This window comes from Eumetopias jubatus, unplaced genomic scaffold (genome assembly GCF_037043125.1).
Source record: "Eumetopias jubatus isolate StellerSeaLion01/CBP00866 unplaced genomic scaffold, mEumJub1_p1.0 scaffold_23, whole genome shotgun sequence".
Lineage (NCBI taxonomy): Eukaryota > Metazoa > Chordata > Mammalia > Carnivora > Otariidae > Eumetopias > Eumetopias jubatus.
Window position 1 is genome coordinate 558,565 of NW_028274829.1, and position 9,716 is coordinate 568,280.

Below are 9,716 nucleotides of genomic sequence, written 5' to 3' on the forward strand. Positions count from 1 at the left end.
CTGGCACTGTGGTGAAACGCTTTTACCTGCTGTCCGTGACCCAGTGAATCTTCCCAGGGGCCCTAGGAGGTAGGATGTCAGGTAGCTCGCCCAGGGGTGTGTGCTCTTGGCCTTTGGCACCAAGAACCCTTCTCCTTTCTGATAATGGGCTACTGTTCTGTCACAAGAAAGTTTTCATCTCTGCCTTGGCTGCCCAGAAGCTTCCTGACATAGCGCTGCCTTAGCCTTAGCCTTAGCCCAGCTTTTCCTTTGTTGCGTTGGTGCCCCTCCCTCTCTTGTGACTCTTCCTTTTTCTTGTTTGTGTTAGCTTTATTTAATTCTTTGGAATAGGATTATTCTCAGCCACGCAAAATTTGGGGAAATTTTGAAGAATGACGTATTTTACGTTTTTAAAAAATTATATTGAGAGCGAGAGAGGGTGAGAGAGAGAGGGCGAGAGAGCACAAGCAGGGGGAGCAGGCTCCCTGCTGAGCAGGGAACCCAACACAGGGCTCAATCCCAGGACCTGAGATCATGACCTGAGCCGAAGGCAGACGCTTAACCGACTCAGCCACCCAGGCGCCCCCATATTTTACATTTTTATCCTAAAAATATCTTGCACTTGTTTGAGTGTGAAACTTAGAAAAGAAGGGTGGGCAGGCAAAAACCTTCTCGAAAAAGCAGTGATTGAAGTGTAGTATTTGGGGGCGCCTGGCTGGCTCAGTTGGTTAAGCGTCTGCCTTCGGCTCAGGTCATGATTCCGGGTTCCTGGGATCGAGTCCTGCATTGTGCTCCCTGCTCCGTGGGAAGCCTGCTTTTCCCTCTGCCTGCCGCTCCCCCTGCTTGTGCACTTGCATGTGCGTGTGCGCCCACTCTCTTTCTGACAAATTAATAAATAAAAATCTTTTTTAAAAAGTGTAGTATTTGATTCTAGGATTTCTTTTGGGCTGAGAAAGGTCATGGACAGCTTTCAGGTATGGTTTTCCATTTATTTATTTATTTATTTATTTTTCCCCTTAATTTTTTTTATTGTTATGTTAATCACCATATATTACGTCATTAGTTTTTGGTTGGTTTTCCATTTATTTTTAGTTTTATTTTTTCTGGTTTTCCTTTTAAATTAAGAATCCAGATGCTCATAGAAGTCATATTTATTCACATTTTAATTTTTGTTTTTACTCTTAAAACTATGAAAACAAATTAAACGTACATTGCTAAAATGAGCTTTCTAATTTTTTCTTTGCAGATAATGATGCTGCTTGAGCTGAACAATTAAGGTAACATTTATGACCTATGTAATATGCTTTTCTTATTCAGGATTCTTTATCAAATTTAGCTGAATTGTTAAAGTCATGTTTTAACCTTGCTGTGGTTGCTTGTGGGCAATCATTCCGAACTGTGGAGTAAAAAAGACTTCACATTATATTTTAAGGTGAGTTCTGAAAATAACATAACAAGATACCTTTATTCATTCATCTTATGCTGAAGTTTCAAAGGGTTTTACTATTTTTAGAAAAGAAAAAGGGAGTATTTTTAATGTCTCCAAGCCAGTTATGGTTATGTTAATGTATAGATTGCCTGAAGCTAGCTTTTGTTGGATTCAATGGGAAATAAGATGGTTTATATCATTATCTGTATCGCCATGTATGTTTATATACAATTCTACAGTAAGAATCAAAGAAATGTTTGTGTATATATTGTTTTAGCAAATGCTAGCATCCTTGCAAAGAGGGTATCTGCAAGGCCCCAGATTATAGATGGGAATTGTGAAAAATCATACCCCACTTCCTGGTGTATGGGTCTAGCATACCTCAGATTTGTTTAATCAGAATAATGGCACCAACTAGGAAACCCTACATTATTATGAAAAAAGAAAAGAACTGTGTCAAAGTGTACTGATAAAATTATAAATGACAAATCTCAAGGAATTTCTAAGACTAAATTTGGTAGATATATGCAACCAGTCATCTGGGGGGAGGTTATTAGATTGCATAATCTGGTTTATAATTTGATGTGAAGATCCTAACAATTCAGTGCTGTGCAGTAAAACTTTGTGTCTGGTAAGGTAATTGGAGACTTACTCAAACACTGAGATAAATGATATACTAGACTCAAACACATCTCTTACATCCTTAGAACACAGAAGAGAACTCTTGAGTTCATGTATCTTGAAAATCTTGTGAAAGGAACAGTCTTGGAATGGGGGCTGCTGGGGAAGGTGTTGGTGATGACCATGCTGAGTGGTTCCAAGGGCTCAGGTGTTAGTTAGGTGAAGTGGGGTAGGATCACCAGCAGAGGAAGCATCCTGTGCCAGGGCCCAGGCAAGGGAGAGCAAAGGAGCTGAGCAAGTGGAATTGAATTTCAGTTCCATCTGACTGTGCATTTGTCAATGACTGAAGCCAGAAATGGGGAGCAGGGCTAGGTGTCTTGTCTTAGAAGTTGGACTTAGATCTGAAAATCTGGAGAACCACTGAAGAGTGTTAAGGATAGGCCCTTAGACCAGTGCTTTTTCCTCATCTCGTAATAGCTGGTATGCAATTTTGGTTTTGTTATTCTTTTTTTCTATAAATTGAAATAGTTTAAGCAAGATTGCAAAGTTAAACAAAGGAACAGATTTACCAAGTTGTTACCTATGTCAGGAGATTAAGGGGTTTGGGATTGTTTCGATTTCCTCTCTGACATGAATGTAGTTTGGGCATGGAGCAGAGCAATCCACTGAAGTCAAAAACGTCTCCAAGAGGTAAGTACTTTGATTGCCTCACAGTTTTGTTGGCCACTTTAAATTGTATCAGTTATAGTAGTAATCATTGTAGTAGTAACTTAAGAGAGCCAATAAGAGTTACGGACAAGTTCTACAGGTTTTACCAGAATAGTGTATCATGTAGTTGGAAATGCAGAATTCTTACACATGACAGGAAATATTTAATTCCATTATACTGGGTCACATTTGCTTAAAACCAGGAGAGAGCCAGATACTGTTTACTGCAGTGAATTTCCGAATCCATCCTAGTCGATTAACAATTATTGTTCATGTCTTCATTACCTTCCCATTGATGGATTCACAATATATCCAGTTTCATGTTAAAGTTAAGAACCATTTTTGCTCTAGAACTGTGCTGGCCACTACAGCTATTGCCTCTTTAAATGTGGCCATTCAAATTAGTTATGATTAAATAAAATTTAAAATTCAGTTCCTCATTCCCTCCAGCCACATGTCAGATGCTCAGTAGTCATGTGGCAAGTGGCTGCCATATTGGAGAGTGCAGATGGGGGACATTTCCATCGTTACAGAAAATTTTGTTAGTGCTATTCCAAAGATTGTCTCCTTTTACAAGTTTTAATGGACTTAAAAGCCATGTAATAGTGAAATATTTACAGATTAAATGATATAATTTGATTCAAAATAACTGGGGAGAATGGGGAGTTGTTACGGAAGAAACAGGATTTGCCATAAGTTGATAATTGGTGAAGCTAGCTTAGGGATCCATGGGGGTTTCATTATATTATTCTCATTATTCAGAAATTTTGTGTATGTTTGAAATTTTCCATGGTAAAGAATAAAAACAGAAACCTTAAATAGGAACAGTGCTCCTGTTGGCACTTAAAAGTAGCCATCTGGGGACTCTGAGCCCAGGGTCCTGGGATCGAGTCCCGCATCGGGCTCCCTGCTCAGCAAGGAGCCTGCTTCTCCCTCTGCCTGCCGCCCCCCTGCTTGTACTCGTGCACTCTCTCTCTCTCTCTCTGGTAAATAAATAAATAAAATCTTAAAAGAAAAAAAAAGTAGCCATTTGTAAATGGGCATCTGAAATTCTGCCCCACACAGGCTGGTGCCTGGGGTGTAGGGAAATGTTTAATCCTGCCCCGGGGCTTCCCCAAAAGGGTACATAGAGTACCGCATTCTTTTTTTTAAGGTTTTATTTATTTATTTGAGAGAGAGCACAAGCAGGGGGTAGTGGCAGAAGGAGAGGGAGAAGCAGGTTCCCTGCTGAGTGGGGAGCCCGATGTGGGGCTCCGTCCCAGGACCCTGGGATCATGACCTGAGCTGAAGGCAGACGCCTAACCAACTGAGCCACCCAGGCGCCCCTAGAGTACCACATTTTTAAGGTTTGTCTCATTCCTTCTGAAAACACACAACTTGACAGCCCAGGTTCATATTTATTAAGAGTTTGAACTGCCCAAATGAGTCTTGTGGGCAGAATGTGCTAGATTATGATATTTTGTTAAAAAATTCCATTGCTGCTGACATTAATTTTAGGCAAGTCCAAATCGTGTTCCTAATGAAGAGAATGGAGTCCATTTACTCAGTCATTGCTTATTTTTGTTCACAGCCAAATCAGTCAGCTTCTGTCTCTGGTTTCCTGGTTACCAGCTCCTGTGGTCATAGCGTTGGAAGAGAGAAAGGGGAGGTCATTGAGAAAACCCTTGGCACAAGACGAAAGCCATCGGTAAAACTGTCACTGTGCCACCAAAGGGCTGTTTGAAGTTGTTACAAACAACCTGCCTACTTTGGTCTCCTACTGCATGTCTAACAAATGGGGGCAGGGCTTATTGTGCGTAGAGAGGAATGGTTGAGAGCAAGGTGTTTGGGGTGAGACTTGGCTTTGAGCGCCTGCTTCAGTCAGCTTGGGGGAAGAGCGAGCCCTGACTGGCTGTGTCACAGAGTACCAGTAGGGTTGTGTCTGCTATGCAGTCAAGCACTCAGCATGTGACAGCTCTTGCATTAGGCATTTTCTGTACAGAAAGGACTGGGGACTCTACACTTTATTTCCCTTACGCGCTGATATTCATAGAATCATGTAAAGAAATGTACAGGTCTAAAGCAATGTAGTGGTACCTCTCTATTTTACAGGGTTCTAAAGTCAAAATTGTGAAATTAATAATGGCAGGAACATCTTCACTTTTTAAAGTAATTCTCCTTGGAGATGGTGGAGTTGGGAAGAGCTCTCTAATGAACAGATATGTGACCAATAAGTTTGATACCCAGCTCTTCCATACAATCTTTTAAATAAAGATTTGGAGGTGGATGGACATTTTGTTATCATGTAGATTTGGGACACAAGAGCGATTCAGAAGCCTGAGGATGCCATTTTACAGAGGTTCTGACTGTTGCCTGCTCACTTTTAGTGTCGATGATTCTCAGAGCTTCCAGAACTTGAGTAACTGGAAGAAAGAATTCATATATTAGGCAGATGTGAAAGAGCCCGAAAGTTTTCCTTTCGTGATTTTGGGCAACAAGATTGACATAAGTGAACGTCAAGTGTCTACAGAAGAAGCCCAAGCCTGGTGCAGGGACAACGGCGACTATCCTTACTTTGAAACAAGTGCAAAAGATGCCACAAATGTCGCAGCGGCCTTTGAGGAAGCAGTTCGAAGAGTGCTTGCTACTGAGGATAGGTCGGATCACCTGATTCAGACAGACACGGTCAGTCTGCACCAAAAGCCCAAGCCTAGCTCATCTTGCTGTTGATCGTCAGAGAGGTTGCCTGTGCGATCTAACCAACTTACACACATACACAGAAACAAAACACGGTGGAGAAGAGAATTAGCATTTGCAGCAATGGATCATTTACTCATAAAATTAAACTAACCATATTGCTGCTTTGTTAGTGGGTGGGAGAAGGGACACATCCACTCATGGAAGAATCAATTTACTCAGTAGTGGCACCTTACATTTATAAATTGTAATGGTTGTCTAATAACATTTAATTTAAATATGTACGTTACAGAGCTAATAAATGAGATGATCAATACTTTAATTATAATTAAAACAAAACACTTGAATATTCTGGAAGTTATTGTTTGTTTTTCCTGGGAAAATGGAGAACTACTTTTTGTATGTGTATATTTTTATGTAATTAGCATTCAGTTCCTGGTTGAGGGGAAAAAAATTCCCTAAAGCAATAATGTTAAATAATAAAGATTAAAACCTAATGCATTTGCATTGCAGTTATTTGATTACTTCTTCATTCTCTTTAAAATTATTTAAGTGTTCACATTTTCATTCTCTGTATCAGAATTGCTCTCACTAGTAATCACTCACTTGTGTGCCCCCACCCGCAAAACAGAAGCCAACTTTATCACTCTTGGAGGAAATACTAAGGATTGTACTTTGTGTGAGGGTAAACGACATCTTTGGTCACATGTGTAATGCCTTCTTTGTCATTGAACACTGTTTAGTGATTTGCTCTCAAGGAGATTTGATAAAGCGAATTGTAGTCTTTCGCGGGTAAAGTTCATATGCTGTGTGTGCTTATCCAGTGACACATTGAGCAGCAATATCTGAAAGGGCCAGTTTCCCACACCTTGTTGAACAGTGGGTATTAGGAGTAAATTTTTTGTTCATTTTTTTAAATAGATGAGTCACGTTTCAAAATGATAAGACTTAAGAGACAGATATCTATACCCTTGCCACCCAGTTCCTGTCCGTGGAGGCAGCATGTGTCAGTTTCTTGGGTATCAAGCTAGATACTTAGTATGTAAGGGAAGCATATTAGTTTGCTAGGGCTGCCACAACAAAATGCAGACTGGGTGGCTTAAACAGTGGGAATTTTTCTCACAGTTCTGGGGCTGTATGTCCAAGATCAAGGTGTCGGTAGGTTTAGTTTCTCCTAAGGTCTCTCTGTGACTTGCAGATGACCTTTCCTGTGTGCAGCACCACCCCCCCCCCCCACCATGCCACCATGTCTCTGCGTCCAAATTTCTTCCTCTCATAAGGACACCAGTCAGATTGGATTAGGGCCCACCCTAGTGGGCTCGTTTTGACTTAATCACCTCTTTAAAGGCCCTGTCTCCAAATACAGTCACATTCTGAGGGACTGGGGGCTAGGGCTGCAACATAATGGATTTTGGGGGGGACACAATTCAGCCCATAATACATATGTATGTGTGTAGGTATTTACCTAATGTGTAATTTTGATTCCTGTATAGATTTAACTAATACTTTGCTGGTTTTTAAAAAGACTTATAAGTAGCTTTTCAGTAACCTTTTTTTCAGCTAAATATTCAAGAGGTCTAGAGCTGGGAAGCAAAAAATGGTCAAGGGAACAGATCTTCATGTGTGTAAAGACAGGCTGGTGGGAAAGGAGAGTAATCCAGTTTAACACCGTCGACTCAAAGGGATCCAGTGAACAGGGGCTAGCTGACCAAACACAGTACTGAAATGTGACCACTAAGGAGGAACAAAACCTGGCAGTAGCTCCGGCCTCCAAAGAGACTACAACAAACCGATGGGAAAAGCTCTTCAACAAGCAGCAAAAGGTAGCTGCAGGTCTGACACTTGTTTTTAGGGAGTAAAAGGCCTTTTGATTGGCTGGTGTTACCTAAACAAAGATGAGAAATCTTGAAAAAACAAGAGTTGCGGAAGAAAGCAGTTGGCGCCCGAGGCGGCCGGGGTTGGTGGAAGGAAGTAGCTGCGGAGCCCCCAGGAAGCTGGCAGAAGGGAGGAACGGTGTGCATGCCCCCCAGTCTGGGGAGGAGAGGCCCCAGGGTTCCAGTGCTGGTGCTCGCCACAGGGCGTCGGGCCAGCTCTGACAACGTGAGCTTCTGGGGTCTACTCGCGCAGGGTCGTCGAGACAGCTCAGTGGTAAGAACAAGGCAAACGACTGAACTTGGAGAGTGGACAGATGTACGTTTGCAGCCCATGTAGCAAATAGTGTGCAGTGTGGAAGATGGAAAAGTACAATTCCGTCAGTGGGGTAATGTCTTTGTCACCTTGTGAAACATTCCCTAGTTGAAGTGAAAACATCCTAGATGTCCCTTAAGAGAAAACCTTGAGTTTTACATTCCTGTAAAAACGTGTGTAAGCTTTCACTTGAGTATCATGACACCGTGGACACCAGTGGCTTGTGGGGCAGTGGAGTAGAAAAGTGGACCTGCGTACTGTCCGTGGATTCTGAGAAGCCACCACTGTGGACTGGCAACCGGAAAGGGCTGACATGACTGAAAAGTGAAAGAACACGGGCAAGAGCAGAAATCCACTCTCTCTCTACATACATGGGAAACGTGGGCACCAGTGAAGCATCTGGGGAACGAAAGAGGACAGTATCAGAACTGTGCATTTTCTTTGGGTCCCTTTGGGTATGCTAACGTAGAGTAGCACTGACCTAGCGCTGACACACGTACACTCAGTGGGGCCTCAGCCCAGGGTGCTAATGATGTCATCCTGTTGCTATTGTGTTCCTGAACCTTGTATGACATCACCTACTACCAGATCTAAGATTTGCTGGCTCTTGAGCTTGCTTAACTGCCAGCCCCTGGTTTTTCCCTTTACACCAGCTCTGGTTGTCCTAGCCACATGCCTGGTGCTGCTCTTCTCCATACCTTCGTGGCCCACATGCTCTTGCAGTGCAGCTCATGGCTGATGTCCCATCCACCCCCACGCTTGTCAGTGGACTTGCTTCAGGCTCCTTCAGAGACGCAGTCACACACACAGTTTGTCCTGAACTACAGTAACACACATAGGGCCTGTGTCACTTGCCGTCTCACCCTCACAAGCCTGGAGGAAAGGATCATGGTTTGCAAGGCACTCTCCCACGTCCTGCTGCAGACAGCCTGCTGCCCCTGGCGGCCCGCGTCACACCTTTGTGCACCATGTGTTTCCTGTGGGCAAAGCAGACGGTCTACTGCAAGTGCACACCAGCGTCTCTCCAGTGAGCATGGCTAAAGCCACTCCCAGACGTCTAGCAGACTGTCTCTCTGCTCCCAAAGCTCTGGCACCTAGCTTGAGGTGATCTGAGTTCTAGAAAATGGGTTAAGATAATAGTTTGTAGACTCTCTACAGGGGAAATAGGACTGAGACAGTAGCGGTAGCAGCGTGAGCACAACACTTCAAAAATTCGATTAAACTTCCACAGTCTTGGACAAACATCTTTATTTAAGAAATCCAATAAATAGATGGGGTTAAAAAATTATGGTAGCAACTTCACACAAGGGTATGAGACCAAACTTAGAACTACTTGCTCAAGTTATTCAGGACAGAACAAAATTAAATGCTCACAATTAGCACAGAAAATATCTGGTTATAGTACTTGTTTTTAAACGGATATTTATTAGTTTACAGTAAGATCCCACTTGTTATAGACCACTCCCCATCCCCTTGGTGTACAGCCTAAAAAAGTGAAGAATGCAAATGCTAATGTAATCTAAACTTTTGTTTACAATTCCAGAATTACAACTTTTTACTGGTATAACTACCAGCAGGTTCACTTACTTTAGTTTACTGTCGGAGGGAAAGGCAATATAAGAACATAACCTGTCACTTTGGTCCCAGCCTCCCATTTTACAAACATGGATCCAGGATTCTGGATTTATAGCGGCATCACTTTGACAGGCAGGCCTGTGGCATTTGGCACTGCAAACGCTGTTTGCTCCGGCTTCTTGGGGAGTGCTGTGTATACTGCCTATATGGTTTTATAACAATATCTCTAGATGTGCAGAAGCCCATGTACATGCTATCGACTTCAGTCCATACTGCAGAAACTTCCAGTTTTCAATCTGTCTACCAAAATCTTGACAATGACATTTGGTTCTGAATTGTGACAACAAAATCAAGCTATCGTTTTTTTTAATATTTTATTTTTTTTAAAGATTTATTTATTTGAGAGAGTGAGAGAGAGAGCACATGAGAGGGGGGAGGGTCAGAGGGAGAAGCAGACTCCCCGCTGAGCAGGGAGCCCGATGCGGGACTCGATCCCGGGACTCCAGGATCATGACCTGAGCCGAAGGCAGTTGCTTAACCA

The 9,716-nt window shown here is 42.6% G+C and overlaps 1 pseudogene across 1 annotated transcript; it reads left to right on the forward strand.

Moving 5' to 3' along the window:
* The first annotated feature begins 728 nt into the window (after positions 1–728).
* On the forward strand, positions 729–5,912 carry LOC148162052 (ras-related protein Rab-9A-like; annotated as a pseudogene). The gene is made up of 3 exons (XR_015767211.1): positions 729–953; positions 1,226–1,256; positions 4,308–5,912. The product of XR_015767211.1 is annotated as a ras-related protein Rab-9A-like (transcript).
* The last annotated feature ends 3,804 nt before the right edge of the window (positions 5,913–9,716 follow it).